The sequence below is a fragment of the Bufo bufo genome, chromosome 4 (assembly GCF_905171765.1).
Source record: "Bufo bufo chromosome 4, aBufBuf1.1, whole genome shotgun sequence".
NCBI classification, from domain to species: Eukaryota; Metazoa; Chordata; class Amphibia; order Anura; family Bufonidae; genus Bufo; species Bufo bufo.
Window position 1 is genome coordinate 269,865,116 of NC_053392.1, and position 19,131 is coordinate 269,884,246.

Sequence of the window (19,131 nt, forward strand, 5' to 3'; positions counted from 1 at the left end):
ATAAGAAAATACATAATTACAGATCATTTGGAAAAAGATCAATCCTTATTTAGGGTAAAACAAGATCAGGTTTAGGTGGAATTAGGATTTTACATACTGTAGTTTCAAAAGGAACGAGAAGACTTGAGACCATAATGATAAAACAGGTGGACATTCCAACAACATATGCATATAAGAGCACTTGAGGCATGACACCTCCAGCATGAAGAGGGGGGGTCAGGTAATAGGTAATAATCTGTTAATATACTGTGGTGTGTAATACCATTTGTATAGTTTCTTCCTGGCGGTCTTGAGATGATTGGCACCAGTGGCATACCTCCAATAGAGGCAGACCACACAGCTGCTATGGGGCTTGTGGGGAAAGGGTCCTGCAGTAAACCAAAGGCCCCGCCCCCTAATAACACTCATTACTGTCCAGCTCCAGTATATTATCCCTATCATCAGTGGATAAAACAAAAGGACCTGTCAGGGTGTCATCACAGGTCCTGCACATCTGGTAAAGGAACTGCACAGAGCATGGTGTAGTTCCCAGGTTAGATAGGAACATCCTCCAGGACCTGGGATTACATCATTACAGGTCCTGTACATCTAGTAAAGGAACTACACAGAGCATAATGTAGTTCCCAGGTTAGATAGGAGCATCTGCCAGGACCTGTGATGACATCATCATCAACACAGGTCCTGTACATCTAGTAAAGGAACTGCACGGAGCATCATCACAGGTCCTTCAACCCCCATTACCATGGAGAAGAACTGCAGGATGAGTTCTTCACTGAGATTAGAATGGATTGGTAAGAGGAATTCCTCCTTCTTTCTCTTTATTTGCACCCAATTCCCTATTTTTACTCATATCTCACTTATATACACTCACCTAAAGAATTATTAGGAACACCTGTTCTATTTCTCATCAATGCGATTATCTAGTCAACCAATCACATGGCAGTTGCTTCAATGCATATAGGGTTGTGGTCCTGGTCAAGACAATCTCCTGAACTCCAAACTGAATGTCAGAATGGGAAAGAAAGGTGATTTAAACAATTTTGAGCGTGGCATGGTTGTTGGTGCCAGACGGGCCGGTGAGTATTTCACAATCTGCTCAGTTACTGGGATTTTCACACACAACCATTTCTAGGGTTTACAAAGAATGGTGTGAAAAGGGAAAAACATCCAGTATGCGGCAGTCCTGTGGGCGAAAATGCCTTGTTGATGCTAGAGGTCAGAGGAGAATGGGCCGACTGATTCAAGCTGATAGAAGAGCAACGTTGCCTGAAATAACCACTCGTTACAACCGAGGTATGCAGCAAAGCATTTGTGAAGCCACAACACGCACAACCTTGAGGCGGATGGGCTACAACAGCAGAAGAACCCACCGGGTACCACTCATCTCCACTACAAATAGGAAAAAGAGGCTACAATTTACACGAGCTCACCAAAATTGGACTGTTGAAGACTGGAAAAATGGTTTCTTGAACATGACAATGAGTTCACTGGACTAAAATGGCCCCCACAGTCACCAGATCTCAACCCAATAGAGCATCTTTGCGATGTGGTGGAACGGGAGCTTCGTGCCCTGGATGTGCATCCCTTAAATCTCAATCAACTGCAAGATGCTATCCTATCAATATGGGCCAACATTTCTAAAGAATGCTATCAGCACCTTGTTGAATCAATGCCACGTAGAATTAAGGCAGTTCTGAAGGCAAAAGGGGGTCCAATACCGTATTAGTATGGTGTTCCTAATAATTCTTTAGGTGAGTGTAGATAGTACTGCAGACAGTTGTAACCGCTATTACCTCATGTATCTCACACAATAACCATAATACACTGCTCAAAAAAATAAAGGGAACACAAAAATAACACATCCTAGATCTGAGTTAATTAAATATTCTTCTGAAATACTTTGTTCTTTACATAGTTGAATGTGCTGACAACAAAATCACACAAAAATAAAAAAATGGAAATCAAATTTTTCACCCATATAGGTCTGGATTTGGAGTCACACTCAAAATTAAAATGGAAAAACACACTACAGGCTGATCCAACTTTGATGTAATGTCCTTAAAACAAGTCAAAGCTCAGTAGTGTGTGTGGCCTCCACGTGCCTGTATGACCTCCCTACAACGCCTGTGCATGCTCCTGATGAGGTGGCGGACGGTCTCCTGAGGGATCTCCTCCCAGACCTGGACTAAAGCATCTGCCAACTCCTGGACAGTCTGTGGTGCAATGTGACGTTGGTGGATAGAGCGAGACATGATGTCCCAGATGTGCTCAATTGGATTCAGGTCTGGGGAACGGGCGGGCCAGTCCATAGCATCAATGCCTTCGTCTTGCAGGAACTGCTGACACACTCCAGCCACATGAGGTCTAGCATTGTCTTGCATTAGGAGGAACCCAGGGCCAACCGCACCAGCATATGGTCTCACAAGGGGTCTGAGGATCTCATCTCGGTACCTAATGGCAGTCAGGCTACCTCTGGCGAGCACATGGAGGGCTGTGCGGCGCTCCAAAGAAATGCCACCCCACACCATTACTGACCCAATGCCAAATCGGTCATGCTGGAGGATGTTGCAGGCAGCAGAACGTTCTCCACGGCGTCTCCAGACTCTGTCACGTCTGTCACATGTGCTCAGTGTGAACCTGCTTTCATCTGTGCAGAGCACAGTGGCGAATTTGCCAATCTTGGTGTTCTCTGGCAAATGCCAAACATCCTGCACGGTGTTGGGCTGTAAGCACAACCCCCACCTGTGGACGTGGGGCCCTCATATCACCCTCATGGAGTCTGTTTCTGACCGTTTGAGCAGACACATGCACATTTGTGGCCTGCTGGAGGTCATTTTGCAGGGCTCTGGCAGTGCTCCTCCTGTTCCTCCTTGCACAAAGGCGGAGTTGGCGGTCTTGCTGCTGGGTTGTTGCCCTCCTACGGCCTCCTCTACGTCTCCTGATGTACTGGCCTGTCTCCTGGTAGCGCCTCCATGCTCTGGACACTACGCTGACAGACACAGCAAACCTTCTTGCCACAGCTCGCATTGATGTGCCATCCTGGATAAGCTGCACTACCTGAGCCACTTGTGTGGGTTGTAGACTCAGTCTCATGCTACCACTAGAGTGAAAGCACCGCCAGCATTCAAAAGTGACCAAAACATCAGCCAGGAAGCATAGGAACTGAGAAGTGGTCTGTGGTCACCACCTGCAGAACCACTCCTTTATTGGGGGTGTCTTGCTAATTGCCTATAATTTCCACCTGTTGTCTATCCCATTTGCACAACAGCATGTGAAATTGATTGTCACTCAGTGTTGCTTCCTAAGTGGACAGTTTGATTTCACAGAAGTGTGATTGACTTGGAGTTACATTGTGTTGTTTAAGTGTTCCCTTTATTCTTTTGAGCAGTGTATATAAATGACCACATATATCTATACACACTGCACTATTATAAGGTGTACTTCTCAAATCAGTACACTGCTGTATATATGATATATCTTAACACACTGCATCTATTATACCTCGTACCTGACATGTCAGTACACTGCTCTATATACCATCCATCTATCTATCTGTCTATATACATTGTGGGAATCCGCTCTGGTAGGCAGGGTGAGCAGACTCAGAACAGAGGCACCAAAAACAGTTCTTAATCAACCTCCAGTGTTTTATTCACACAAGCAGGTTTAACAGTTCAGCAAACAACTTCACCTTAGTTGAAAGTCTTGGTGTTCAGTTCACACCATGCATAAAGAGTCGAAGTCCAGGCGTGTGGTCACACTTTGCAAACAGGTCCACACCAAAGTTTAAGTCCAGGATTTAGTCGACCTGTTTTCCCCAAACAGGTCGAAAGCATTCATCCAGGCACAAGCCTCATACATTAACACAGACAGCTATATCCCACACTCTAGCTGCCTTTAATGACAGTTGGGCGTTCGCAAAGCCCGGACCGGCAAGTGAAATCCGGCCCACCTTGCTGCAATCAGTCTCTGCAGCATATGCTGGGAGGAAAAAACCTCCCATCTACTAGCAGACCCTTCACTGTGTCACAATATATATATACATATATGTATTTACAGCAGTGTACTGACATGTGAGGTACGAGGTATAATAGATGCAGGTGTTAAGATATATAGCATATATACAGCAGTGTACTGATATGTTAGGTACAAGCTGTAATTTATACCTCACATATCAGTACACTGCTGTATATACTGGCCGGGGAAGGATAGTGGGAGGGGCTATTAATGAGACATGGGGGCCAAATTTTGATTCTTGCTATGGTTTGACTATTTTCTTTTTATTACCATCATACAGAAAAGGTATTTTGGATTTTGCTCTTTCTCTTTTATACTATTGGCTAAAAGTTTGTTCGCTTTATTCCCTTGCCAATAATAGTTTGATTTAAGTTTCCTTAAGTAGAATTCATACTTGTTTTGTAAGTGAATGTATAAATGATATCTAGCTTCCTTTAGTTTAGGAAGTATATGATGGCTGAGTGTTTTTTATAATCTTCTTCTAATGTCTTGATGTTAATAAGTTGTTAATTGTTGCTGCTCTAATTCCATAGTGTAGTGTCAGAAGTCATGTTGTTATCATTAATTTGGAAAAATTCATTAGAGAATCAGATGGGGCCTGTAGTGAATTAGATTGTTGTAGCAGTGAGTTATTAAAGGGTTTTCTCTGGAAACTGAATTACTGAAAATACTTGTATATCACTTTATTCTAAATATACTCTCAAAAAACTTTCATTAGTTATAATAGCTCATTTTATCCACGCAGCAATCATCAGAGGCAATAAAATGGCTGCCGTCCTATTAGTACACACAAAACCTGTCCTAATCACACAGCAAGACAAGTTACTTCACAACACTGAGCCTCCTCACTGCTCTATTTGTCAAGGATTAAGATCCTGAATATAGTTTAATATGATCTTCATCTGAATGTCTGCAAGAATGGAGTTTATTCGGAGACATGAAGTACAGAGAGGAGAACAGGACAGACTGTGGTAATGTGGGGTTGTGGTAATGGAGACTGCATACAAGAACTGCTGCTCATTAGCCACATTCTCATCCTCCTCTCTGTCCTTCATTTCCCCTCATGATCTCCATACCTACAGAGATTCATCTGAAGATCATATTAAACTGTATTTAAGATCATAATCCTTGACAAGTAGAGCAGAGAGGAGGATAAGGCAACTCTTAACTCAGAGTTGTGAAGTAACGACCTGATGTGTGATTAGCCAGGTTCTATGTGTACGAATAGGACGGAGGCCATTTTATTTCCCCTGATGATTTCTCCCTGGACAAAACAGATGTGAGAAAAGCACTACTTGTTTGAACCTTTCAGGAACAGATTGTTCATAGCTGCCTTCATTATGGCTTTGTTCAGATGATAAAAGTGGAGCTTTGCTAGCACATCTCGTGGTACACTAGCTGGAAGAGATCTTGGTTGGACCCTGGGTGCTCTGTCTATGAGAGTCTGGAATATTCTCAGAGATGTTCCTAAAGCGGACATTATTTCACCCAGAGCGATCTTCCAGGTCAGCTAATGATGAATAGTAGAGATTGCCTCTTTGATGTCTTGTTATATGGAGTCTTTTAAATCATTAAACATACTCTGTAAATAAGCTCGGGAGATTCCTGCATTCATAATGTTTGTATGGTTCCTCCCTTTGTCAGAAAAGTTGATCAGTGAACCACTACTTACCAACCCAGGAGAGCTGCTCCCAGTCACCAAGGTCTGCTGCAAGGAGCTGGGTAGGGCTTTCGGTGACATTGCCACTACACCTAGAGGCTCTGCTCTCTCTACAACTGCTGCTTCCCTTGCACTTTAATTGACAGGACCAAGTGCAATGATGTTTACACTGCCTGGTCCTGTCAATCAAAGTGAAGAGGGCGCAGAAGTTGCAGAGAGAGCAGAACCTCTGGGTGTAACGGCAACGCCTCTGTTGCTCCTAGAGGCTCATTTGCATATATTAAAACTTCCTTTTTCTCAGTAATATAGGCACATATGAACATGGGCCAACACAGATGCTTTCAGCTGCCAAGTACACATGCAACAGGTCAGCCAGTTTCATAGGCACAAATCTGCTGACAGATGCTCTTTAAAGAGGACCTTTCACCGATTATTACACTATGAACTAACTATACAGACATGTAGAGCGGCACCCGGGTATCTCACTGCACTTACTATTATCCCTGGGCGCCGCTCCGTTCTCCTGCTATGTCTCTACATGTCTGTATAGTTAGTTCATAGTGTAATAATCGGTGAAAGGTCCTCTTTAACTATAGCGTGTTAGTTAACAAAGGTTTTATTATTAACAGAGTGTAGTTAATCAAAGCATACACCATAGTGTACCAAGGAACAGAAGGAAGGAAAATACAGAAAAAGGAGGAAACTAGGCATAAACTAGCAACCCTTTCACCTTATAGGAATAACTAACATTGGTTAATAACATTATTAATAATTATTAGTACAACCCCCTCATTTTCCAACCTAGGATAATGACAGGAAAAAAATTGATTTATTTTAGATTATTATAAATGTGTTATTTTACACAAGGTCTTCTGCATTGTTCTGTAAAGTTACGTATTCCAGATTGAAAATAGAAACATTACAGCTTTTTATGCAAAATTATTTGTCACCTAATTCCAAAACAATTTTATGATCAGATCATTTTTTATGTTTTATACTTTGCATGCTAATATTCTACAAAGTAGCCAAAAAATGCCTCATAATTGGCTGTAGAAAAATATTAAATCTTTGTTGCAACTAATATACATTAGTCACTGTCAATTCTATGAAAAACATCTGTTTAGCAGCTAATCCTGAACACTGAACATATCGATGTTCAATCACAAAGATTGCCAACAATTTTATTAGCCACTGATTTCATGGCCAGACACTTTAAATTACAGATTCATAAAGAGAAAAGTATGTACCATATTTTAGAGGATTAATAAAAAACACATGAGACCAAACTTACAGATAGAATGTGAATGGGAATTATCCTGTAATCCACTAAAAGGCCATAAAAAATTAATGTATTTTTTATGTCACTATAAAATATATTATTTCATACAATAAAAATCTAACTGTACTTCATAGTTTATAATTTTGTATATTATGGACCAGTGTTAGTATATTCTATAAGCATTATAGCTTGACTCAGTAATGGAATGTTTGTAAAACTAAAGGGAATGTCACTCAGGACCTAACAATGACAGCACAAGGGTCCTATGTAAGAACCTCATTCCTTCAGCAGATCATTTGCTAATGACAGGTATTTGTCCTCATACACCACTCATGGCTCCCCAGCTTAAATGTTCTTGACTGCTGATACTGTCTTGGCTTGTGTAATTGACCTCATATGCCCCCTACCCTGACTTCCGCCTTACTAGCATTGTAACCAAATTTCCTCGCCTCAACCCATTCACCATCTAACCACGTATTTGCCTGCCACTTTGTACTGCATCTTGGTGTCATCTTCCCTGCTTAGGCTACTTTCACACCTGCGTTCGGGTGTCCGCTTGTGAGCTCCGTTTGAAGCGGCTCAGAAGTGGCCCTGAACGCATCCGTACTGCCCTAATGCATTCTGAGTGGACGCGGATCCGCTCAGAATGCATCAGTCTGGCAGCGTTCAGCCTCCGCTCCGTTCAGCAAGCAGACACCTGAACCCTGCTTGCAGCGTTCGGGTGTCCGCCTGGCCGTGCGGAGGCAAGTGGATCCGTCCAGACTTACAATGGAAGTCAATGGGGATGGATCCGTTTGAAGATGACACCATATGGCTCAATCTTCAAACGGATCCGTCCCCCATTGACTTTCAATGTAAAGTCTGGACGGATCCGTTCAGGCTACTTTCACACTTAGAATTTTTTTTAAACTATAATGGAGACGGATCCGTTCTGAATGGATCCAAACGTCTGCATTATAGGAGCGTATCCGTCTGAGCAGACATCAGACGGACTCGCTCTGAACGGTAGTGTGAAAGTAGCCTTACGTCAACTGTAGCTGATGGAGACTACTCTAGGGTTAGCAATCTAGATCCAGATCCCTGTCTAGGAGTGTATAACAGGGAATCCCTTGGACGCTGTGGCTGGTTTTATGCCAAATCCATACCAATCTAGAAAATCATGACAATCAGTTCCCTGGTAATAGTCACATCACAGTGGAATTTATAGGGTTACGAAAAGTATCAATATAGACATCACAGAGAAAAATGACTTTTCATCTAAAACATAACTTTTACTGTTGTTGGTTAAAATAATACCCCTTCTTAGTAGATATATTAGGCTACGTCAAATAATTAGACAAGGCCTGGTAATAGTCAGCAGTACAGTAAATAGACAAGTAGAGATGGTAAGCGTTGAGTTCAATATTAACTCTCTAGGGATCAGATATAGTCAGTAGCCTTTTAGTTGTAGAAGAGGCCACATGGTGATAATAGTTCCACCACACTCACAGAACAAAAATAACTAAAATGTAAAATGAATATTAAAATAACCCATTCCTACAAATTACTCCACAGAAGTTCTATGCAGTACCAATATGTTTCCATATAGTGTTCAGAACAAGTACTCAATTAGGACCCTTTCTGCTCCATTAGAGGAGAAGAACAATGAAAATAACGTGTCATTCTGCCGATGGCATGCTACTCAGCAGGCAGCCTCGGCGGCAGGGGCGTACATAGAAATCACTGGGCCCCATAGCAAGAATCTAAATTGGGCCCCCATTCGCCTTTTATAGCCCCTCCCACTACCAATTCCAGACCTCTCTCTTTGTTCCATGAACTATTCTTGCTGCTGCGTTTTATAATTTATGCATCAGGGCCGGATTGGGATTACAAAACAGGCCTGGCAGACAAGAGAGGTATAATAGATGCAGTGTGTACAGATGTATAGTGTATACAGCAGTGTACTGATATGTGAGGAACATGGTATAATATATGCAGTCTGTACAGATATATAGTATATACAGTAGTGTAATATGAGGTACGAGGTATAATAGATGCAGTGTGTACAGATATATTGTATATATAGCAGTGTACTGATATCTGAGGTACTAGGTATAATAGATGCAGTGTGTACAGGTATATAGTAAATATAGCAGTGTACTGATATGTGAGGAACATGGTATAATATATGCAGTCTGTACAGATATATAGTATATACAGTAGTGTAATATGAGGTACGAGGTATAATAGGTATAGGTATAATAGATGCAGTGTGTACAGATATATTGTATATATATATATATATATATACATATATATAGCAGTGCACTGATATCTGAGGTACTAGGTATAATAGATGCAGTGTGTACAGGTATATAGTAAATATAGCAGTGTACTGATATGTGAGGTATAAATTACAGCTCGTACCTCACATCAATCCAATACTGTATATACAATATACCTGTACACACTTCATCTATTATACCTCGTACCTAACATATCAGTACACTGCTGTATATACTATATATCTGTACACACTGCATATATTATACCTCGTACCTCACATATCAGTACACTGCAATATATATTATATATCTGTACATATTGCATCTATAATACTGTTTAATATATGCAGTGTGTGTGTGTGTGAGTATATATATATATATATATATATATAGATGTGAGGCATACAAGGTATAATACTGTAGATGCATTGTTTATAGAAATATGTGGTCAGTTATGCATTATGGTCACTGTGTGGGAGGTACATGAGGTAGTGGTCACTGTAACTGTCTGAAGTATTATACATGAGTGTGCAATCAGTAAAAACAGGGCATGAGGGGAGGGGGGGGGGGGTAAATGACAAGAAGTGGAGGACCTCCTCTTACCACTCCATTCCAGTGTGGTGCAGTTCCTTTGCTAGATCCTGCAGGACCTGTGATGCTGAAGATGATGTCATCACAGGTCCTGGCAGATGTACTGTTCTAACCTGGAAACTACACTTTACACCTTACAGGACCTGTGATGACATCATCAACGGTCCTTTAGCTTTAGAAAGATAGACAGGTGCAATTAGGGGGTGGGGCCTCTCCTCCACTGCGGGCCCCTCTTTCTCACTGGCCCCATAGCAGCTGCGTGGTCTGCCTATATGGTAGGTACGCCACTGATCGGCGGTATTCAGTTGTCAGAACCACGAGGGTGGGCTTTCTTCACTGATGCCATCAGTCATGTGAGGCTGGACGGTTTATATGCCCAGGAAGTACTGTCTATTTAAACAGGCAGCCTGCTAGCTACAGGTTGCCTATGATTGGTTTTATCCCCTGGATTGCCACACTAGCGTTTGTTCCTGTGAAATTGTTATTGAATTCCTGACCCCAGCTTGTACCTGATAGGAAATCTCAACGTCCCACTTGGTACCTCTGGTACCGAACTTCTAGTATCGGCTTGGTTTGAGTCTTGTTCTGACGTCAGGAGAGCGCTTCACTCAGTAGGGAATAACAGACACAACAATGATGTACTGAATTAACGCTCTAAAATTTATTCTTAGTACACACAGATTATATAGAGGGGTTTACGCCCCCATATTAGCAGATCAACGTAAGTTATTTATTCAACCTTTTATAAATAAACATGTTCTATTCTACAGGCAAATAGAGCAAAGAGCGTAACTTCCATATTTGGGGGAAACATCTGGGCGTAGTGCCAAAGAGATAAGATTCATTTTACAGAGAACAGAAACTGATACACAAACAAAGAAGCTTCTACATGTCGTATAACATGGATTCCCTTAAAATCCCCTCTTAGAACCTTTAGTGTATCACACTACATGGTTCTTTCCTTTCTTGTCCCTTTTCTCTCTAGATAATTTTTATACCCTTCTGGGTTTCGATCCTCCTGGGATAAGAGAGTTTGATATAATGACATATTAGAGATCCCCTTTTCAAGCATTCATCTCACACAAGGAATAACACATAATGCTACTACACCAATTACTATTGGTTAGTAAACTCAATAAAGTCATCGAGGCCATTGCAATCTTAATCAATGCGCTCGACCATTTCCCAAAACAGAGGGAGAGGATCTTCATGTTGGAGGTCAGGGCTGTCTGCCCCCGCTAGTTCCTCTGGGCCTCGTTGGAGGTCAGGGCTGTCTGCCCCCATCAGTACTTCTGGGCCTCGTTGGAGGTCAGGGCTGCCTGCCCTCATTAGTACCTCTGTGCCTCGTTGGAGGTCAGGGCTGTCTGTCCCCATTTCAGCCTCCTCTCTTGCTCTCACAAGCTTCACTCGGGTGGCGTGGATCCACATTGGAGATTGTTCAGTCAGCACGGCTGTTCTGGTTACTGCGACCACGGTAGAAGGTGGGCCATATATACGAAATCACCTTGAGCTCTTCCTTTCTTCAGTGTTTCGACCACCACCTCATCCCCCACCCTGTATGGGTGGGTGGGTTCCTGTGGAAGAGAGGGAGACTTACAAGCAACTTTTTCCTCAGTTTTATTAAGTACCTGTATCAATTTGGTGACATATTCCTCTCTTATTAAATCAAGGTCCCCTTCCTGTACTATCATTGGGCGTCTGGCCCAGGGGGTGGGGAAAGGTCTTCCCATGAGTATCTCAAATGGTGATAACCCTAACTTCTTATTAGGTGTCATCCTTATTTCTGCAAGTATTATGGGTAGAGTCTCTTTCCATTTTTCAAAGGTACCTGCAGTGGCCTTCCTAAATTTATCTTTAATTGTCCTGTTCATGCGTTCCACAATTCCTGAGCTCTGTGGGTGATATGGAATGTGAAATTTCCATTCTATCTGTAGTAATTTAGCAATTTCCTTGTTGAGTTTGGAGGTGAATGTTGGCCCTTGGTCAGATTCAATCATCAGAGGACATCCCCACCTAGGAATAATTTGTTGGGTAAGTATTCTTGCTGTTGTTTTAGCATCCTCTGATTTGGTGGGGAATACTTCAGGCCATCTGGAGAACATGTCAACAATGACCAAGGCATATTCCTGTCTACCATGAGTCTTGGGAATATACGTGAAGTCTACCTGTAGGTGGGTGAATGGAGTAGTGGGATAGTAAAGGTGTTGATGGGCTACCTTCAGGGGGTTGTTGGGGTTGTTCCTCAAACATGTAATGCACCTGTGTACATATTCTGTTACAAAATTTCTGATGTCAGTAATGTAAAAATTTTGACTCAATAATGACTGAGTTGCTTGTATGCTGTTATGTCCTACTCCATGGAAATGTGCTATAAACACCAGTCTTGCCGTTCCTGTTCAGTGGCATACCTTTGAAGATCAGTAAGCATTTACGACATCTCAGGGGTTGGAGGCATCTCCCAATGGTTACACGATCCTGTGGGGTTGCATTTGGCCACTCGTTTCGCCACCTTATCTGCCAGCGCATTGCCCTGTGAGACATGATCCTTGCCATTGGTGTGTGCCTTGCAGTGGACAATTGCTAATTGTGAGGGTAGTCTGATGGCTTCAAGTAGATCTGTGACCAACTGTGCAGTGTGATAGCAAGTGCTAGTGGTATGCATATCCTTGTAAAAATTTAACATGTACATATCAGTAAGCCAAGAAGCCCCATTGGTAGTAGAGGCAACCGGTGGGTGGCATCAGGCAGGTGTCAGCATCAGCATGGTGGCAGCAGCACGTGGACAGAAGTAACAGCCCATTTGCAGAATATTCTGGTGTGGCAGCACACTACAGTGTGATCATTAGTGGCAGAATGATCTGATTCATCTTTATAAAGGTTAGCCTCTCAATGTTTTGGGAGGAAAGGCAAATTCTCTTAGGGGGAACTATTCCCCCTGCCACACTGAACACCCACTCTGATGCCACACTCAGGGCCGCTTATAGAAATCATGGGGCCCCGTACAGCATACATGACGGGCCCCCCTTCAGCTCCACCCCCTGATCCCTCCTTCAGCCACACCCCTGGCCCCGCCCTTGGCCCCTCCCCAGACGCCGCCTTGAAACAACATGCAGATTTGTCTACAAGTGATATTTATGGCGCTGGGGGGTCGTCTGTGAATGGCGCTGTTATGGAGGGGATCTGTGAATGGCACTGTTATGGAGGGGATCTGTGAATGGCACTTTTATGGAGGGGATCTGTGGATGGCACTGTTATGGAGGGGATCTGTGGATGGCACTGTTATGGAGGGGATCTGTGGATGGCACTGTTATGGAGGGGATCTGTGGATGGCACTGTTATGGAGGGGATCTGTGGATGGCACTGTTATGGAGGGGATCTGTGGATGGCACTGTTATGGAGGGGATCTGTGGATGGCACTGTTATGGAGGGGATCTGTGGATGGCACTGTTATGGAGGGGATCTGTGGATTCAGATTGAGGAGGGGGGGGCAGTTTGTCACTTGCCTAAGGCCAGGGTAAGGGGGGCCTCCCACCCAGGCTGTGCACATTAATCCTGGCTGATCGATCGCTTCTGGCCTGCTGCTGTGCTGCCTGCAGTCACATCTGAGTGATGAGAGTACTGATTAGTTTTTTCCTAAAAGAGCGGGTATTGACTGGTCTGGTCTGGGGCTGCTGGGCTTAGTTATCACTGACTATGTCACCGCCACCGGCGCTTCCACCAGGCGGGTTAGGGCCCCCGGACCGGACTCACTCACTCAGGGACACTCACAGTTCACAGACACACACTTTAACTGGTCTGGACCGGACCACCAGGACCCTGGTCCAGTCGGATGGTCCAGCTAGCCACGCTCACCTCAGCACAGCAGACAGTCTGGCAGGCAGCCGCACTCGCAGGCTCAGGATAGGAGGAGCCGAGGAGGGGAGCTCTCAGCCAGGAGAGGAGGCGGAGTCAGTCAGTACCGGCGGCTGCACACAGCTTCTTCTTTCGTCTTCTGACCTCAACTGAAGCTACTCCCCCTCCCTCCTCCTACTTAGCCTGCCCTGCCCTGCACAGTGCGCGTCATGCAGGGCCTCGCCTCCGCTCCGCCTCCGCCCCATGTGAATCTGATTTCACCAGCTTGGGGCCGCGTTCTCCTGGCTGAGGGGGCCCCGTGGGCCCCCCTGACTTAGGGGCCCGGTCGCAATTGCGACCGCTGCGACCCCTATAGCTACGCCACTGCCGGGCCCCCCTGCCAGCCGGGCCCGGTACAACTGGGCCAGCTGTACTGGCCTATCAGCGGCCCTGGCCACACTACTGGCCGGGCAGAAAAGCATGCCCATGGCAAACTCGGACAGTTGCAGCCACACTTAAAGTTTGCATGCCCAGTAGTCCTGGGGATTTTGGATCATGGGTAAAAGGGTGCAGTCCAAGTATGCCACCACCTGCTGGTTGAGGTTCTGCTGCATGTCCCGCTTCTGTTGTTGGGTGGCTTCAGGAGACGACTGAAGAAAACTGCTCATCAGAGACTGCAGACTTAACTGACTGCTTATTGAGCTGACGCTGCTCCTGTCTCCCGTCTCCCCCCCCCCCCCCGACACACACACCCCAGTCATGGCACTGGAGCATGAGCGCAGAGGGTAGCCCAGGACACACCTTCATGAGGAGGGGCATGGTGCTCGTAGGCAGAGACCAACTGACTACACACCATGTCTCTATAGTAGTTTCTATAGTTTTTGCATCCCTCTCAAAAGGTCTAAAAAAATGCCCCCATTTTTGACCGGTAGCAAGAGTCTAACAATGTGGATAGCCAGTGTCATCCCTCGGCCAAATCCTAATAATGCGGCTGTCACTATGCAAACAAGAAATCGTGTATCTGGCCATTTGTGCAAGGGACTTGGAGGACCTCCCTGCCTCAATCTCCACTGCATTCTGCCATGGTCTTTCGGGGTCATCTGCAACATCTATGTCGTCGTCCTCTATCTCCTCCTGTACCTTGGGCAGATAAACCACCTAGTTGTATAAAATTCCTGGGTGTTCATGTCCTCCTTCTCCTCTGCCAGTTAATCCTCCTCAGGGCTCGTGGCCGTGAGATGTAGGCGCCACGTCTTCTGTCCCCTCGCCAATTAGATTTCTCAGCATTCCCTCCAGGATATGAAGGAGTGGAATGACATTGTTCATCCCGTAGTTCTGCTGACTGACAAATAAAGCGGTCTCCTCTAACGGCCTGAGCAAACGGCAGATGTCACGCATGAGTTGCCACTGGCTAATTTGGAAGTTACACTGGGGAGTAAACTTGTCCTTCTGCTGCATTAAGAATCATTGAACGCCTTCCTCTGCTCATACAGGCAGTCCAACATATGGAGAGTGGAGTTCCAACAGGTGGAAAAGTCACATATCAGGCGATGTTGGGGAAGAGCATTTTGCCTTTGCAGCTCAAGGAGGGTGTGTTTTGCACAGTAAGAGTGGCTGAAGTGCATGCACAGTTTACTGGACATTTTTAACAGCTCTTGCAGTTCAGTGGAATCCTTGAGGAACTGGGTGACAAAGATATTAAAGACATGCAACAAGCAGGGCACATTGGTCAGCCCTCCCTGATGCAGCACAGACAAAATGTTCTTCCTGTTATCAGTAACCATGGTTCCTATCTCCAGTTGGCTAGTGTTCGATTTCTTTATTAATGACACCAAGAAGTTCCTCCCCAGTGTGGCTCTGTTTGGCCAGGCTGACGAGGTGCAGAACCACGTGACAATGCCTAGCTTTGCATACATGATATGCTGGAAGACCACTGTAACTGTGCCTAGAGAGGAGAGTGAGGACAAGGTGGAGGATGAGGAGGCAAAGGAGTACATTGGCGCAGAATTCCCAGCATTACAATGCGAAGACGGCATTGCCATCACCTGGCAAAGTTGCTGGTGTACCTGGGCTGGAACCACATTTACCCAGTGGGCTGTGAACGACATATATTGTCCATGACCATAGTTACAACTTCACAAGTTAGCACTAGAATGAACTCTACCAGACACTGAGAGGCCCAAGGACTGGCCCACTTTCTGCTCAACAACATGTGTGCAGGGGTGATTTTTTTTTTTTAAGTAATGTCAGCTTAGGACTCTCCACCTTGGCTGGGCACAAGGCATTAGTTCTCTGAAATATGCAGAGTCAACAACATGGAAAGGGAGGGACTGTAGTACCAGCAACTTGGCAAGGAGCACATTCAGCTTCTGCACCGTTGGATGAGTGCACGCATACTGGAGTCTTTTTGCAATCACCTCAGTGATGGATTGCTGTCGAAACAAGTGATGAGAAGTAGGAGCAGGAGGAGCATCAGGAGCAACAGACGACAACTGAAGTCATTGGGAATAAACGACAGCTTCCTTCTGATAATGTTGCCGAGCCCTGACTGCTTAGGAGGGGGTGTGGTCCGGGGGGAGATGCAGCAATTGCTGCATCAGGCTGTAACACTAAATGATTGGCACGGTTTTCCCATGCCACTTTATGATGACGTTCCATGTGTTGACAAAGGGCCGTCGTGCCAACATTTGCTCTCTGGCCTCATCTCACTTTCTGCCAACACATCCTACTTACCGCCATCTTATCGTCCCCCAGTGACTTGGTGAAAAAGTCCCACACTGCCAAGTTTGACATTTTCCCTCCACCACTGCATGATGGCTGCCTGCCTCTGCTTTTATGAACCCGTGCGCAATGCTAATGTGTTCTTCACAGGTAGTCTCCCGAGTAGCAGACAGTGTACCCCTCCTGTTTTTGGCACTCTGTCTCCCCGCTGTCTCTTGGGCGTGCTGCCACCCCACTGTTTCACAGGCAAGCTGCCACTCTCTCCGCCTGATGATGATGATGCCCCCTCTTCAGCTGGCTCCCACATTCGATTGGCTACATCATCACCTACAAATTTTTATTCGTCACTTCACCCTTGCTTGTCTCTTGCGCACATCCTTGACCTCTTGAAACATTTGATCACACCCGACTGTCATCATCGGTAGTTGCATTCCTAAAGGAGTCCGCAGTGGACCTCTCCTCCAAGTTTGGGCTGGCCTGTAACTGCTGACTGTCTTCACAAAGCTCATTGTCACTGAAAAGCAGAGCAGGAGCAGCAAAAGCAAGAGGCAGGTTCAGGACAGGTGAGGGCATAGAAGCAGTTCCTGAACTTCCTGGGCTATGCCAACTAAGCGTGGTGTCAGAGGAACCCACCGATTCCTGGCTGTGTATATCTGTTGTCACTCGAGATGATGTTGAAGAGTTAGTCAACCATTCTAGTACAGCTGGATTGTTGGTCAAAACACAACCACTGGATGACAGTAGTAGCTGCCCTGTTGCTGCAGCTGCTACCACCTACCCTTCTTCTGCTGCTACTTCTGCTGCATACAGCAACATTTTTGCCACTTACTGTTCCTTTGGAGGGCCCAGGCAACTGTCTGTTGGCCATAGTGTACAATAACTGTATCACTAAAGTAACAGATTAACTCTGAATGTCGTTGCACTATAACGTGATGCACATAGCAATATTGCTTGGGGCTGCGTGCTGGTTGCGGTTTTGTGTGTGAACTGTGGCCTGAATTTGTGGCTCCCATGTCCATATCTCTGTGGTTCCTATTACTAGTGCCGTGAAGGCTGGCATGCACTTTGTGTACTGGCTGTGGGTGTTCTCATGCATGCTGGTTCTGCGATGCGTGCTGGATGCGTGCTGACTGTGGCCTTGTGTGTACTGGGTCTGAGTATGGATGCATTTCTGTTTGTGTCACGGGTTGTTTGTGCTCTGGCGTACGGGTGACTCTGTTTGCTGGTTGCCAGGGGCAATGTCCAGTACAGCAGCCTGTGTGCTCACTTCTCTGTTCATGCAGGCTCCCCTCCCTGTTTGGTTCTGGTGTGGTTAACTTCCCCTTGTCTGTTCCTTGGTGTGGCTTATCAAGTGCCCTCATTATGCAGCTATATCCATCTGTGAGCTGTGGGTCTTGGGGTCAGTCTATCTTCTGCCTTGCTGGGTGTTGCACCTTGCTGCTGACCCAGGATGTTTTGCCATTTGCCCTTTTGTGTGGTGTCACCTGGTAATGCATTGATGTTGGTGGTGTTGATGTTATTCCCTTGTCTGATCTTATGTACCTGTTCTGTGGTGATGTTGTTATATCCTTGTCTTTGCCTTGTCTAATCTTCTGTACCTGCTCTGTGTCTTGACCTACTCTGTCCATGTTTAGCCTAGCAGTGCGCTAACTGCATCTGATAGCCTGGCAGTGCTAAACTGCTTCCTATCCTGCCTGTTCCATGTCCAACATGGCAGTGCCTACCGCTTTTGTTACTGTCTTGCCTTCGTGAGAGGGTCCCTGGGTTCTCCGGAGGGAGGATCTCTAGTCTGTGTGCAGCTCTGCCTGTGACCGCTATGCTTCTGTTCCACATGGGGTCCAGGCATCTGCTTCTGTGCTGGTTCCCGTTTGTCTTGTTGTCTGATCGAGTTTTTTTGGGTTCCAGTCCTGTTGTTTGTGGTTTCCTGCAGGTTGCGGCCAAGTATACCGGAACCTTCATGGAGGTGTGACCAGTGAGCGCTCGGCCCAGTTCATCCCTATCACCAGGGGCTCTGTGAAGAATGGGGCTCACTGGCTCTCCACCCTCTGGGTTTTGCCTATGGTCTGCCGGTGCACTTGGTTAGGCATGTTATTTTATTACATGTGTAATAGAGTACTCTGTTGGTCCTTGGTCTGAATCTTGCCTGTGTCCTGTTTGCTCACAGGAGTTGGGAATCGAAGTTCTCCTAAACTTCTGACCGAATTCTGCTTTGAATGCTTCACTTCGTTCAACACTACTAATCACACAGCAGGATGACCTGTATTAGAATGCAGAGCAGAGAGCAGGAGCCTTATGTAAGGCCTGTTTTTTTGTTTCCCAGAGAACCTCTTTAATTACAGATCAAACACACATTTAAACACATCATCAAGCTGTTAGAACTAAGCAGTGGTCCAAAACGAGAACAAATTACATTCAGGCTCTGGTCAACTGCCCTTGACAGTCTGGATGAGCATCTAAATTCTAGCTGCTTTATATAAATCCAGACTCACATTTTGGCAGGAAAACTGGTGAATAATGTTTGTGTATATTCAGTATTTTTGTATGACATCAGAACCAACCACAAAGTATCTCCACTTTTTTAACCAATACTTAAAATACAAGTTAAGGCTTATCAACCAACTTCTCCAGGAAAGTGCATCGCTACTAGATACTAGATATTAGCTTCTAAATGTCCAGGCACCTAGAACTATGAAAACAAAGGATTCTCAGCCACTCTACAACATATTATTACTGTATTACATATCATTTAATTATACGTACACCAGATT

General features: G+C 45.1%; 1 pseudogene; it reads right to left on the bottom strand.

Annotated features, from left to right (window-relative positions):
- Nucleotides 1-17,991, bottom strand: part of LOC120999157 — a 55,179-nt pseudogene extending 37,188 nt beyond the window's left edge.
- Nucleotides 17,992-19,131: the final 1,140 nt, after the last annotated feature.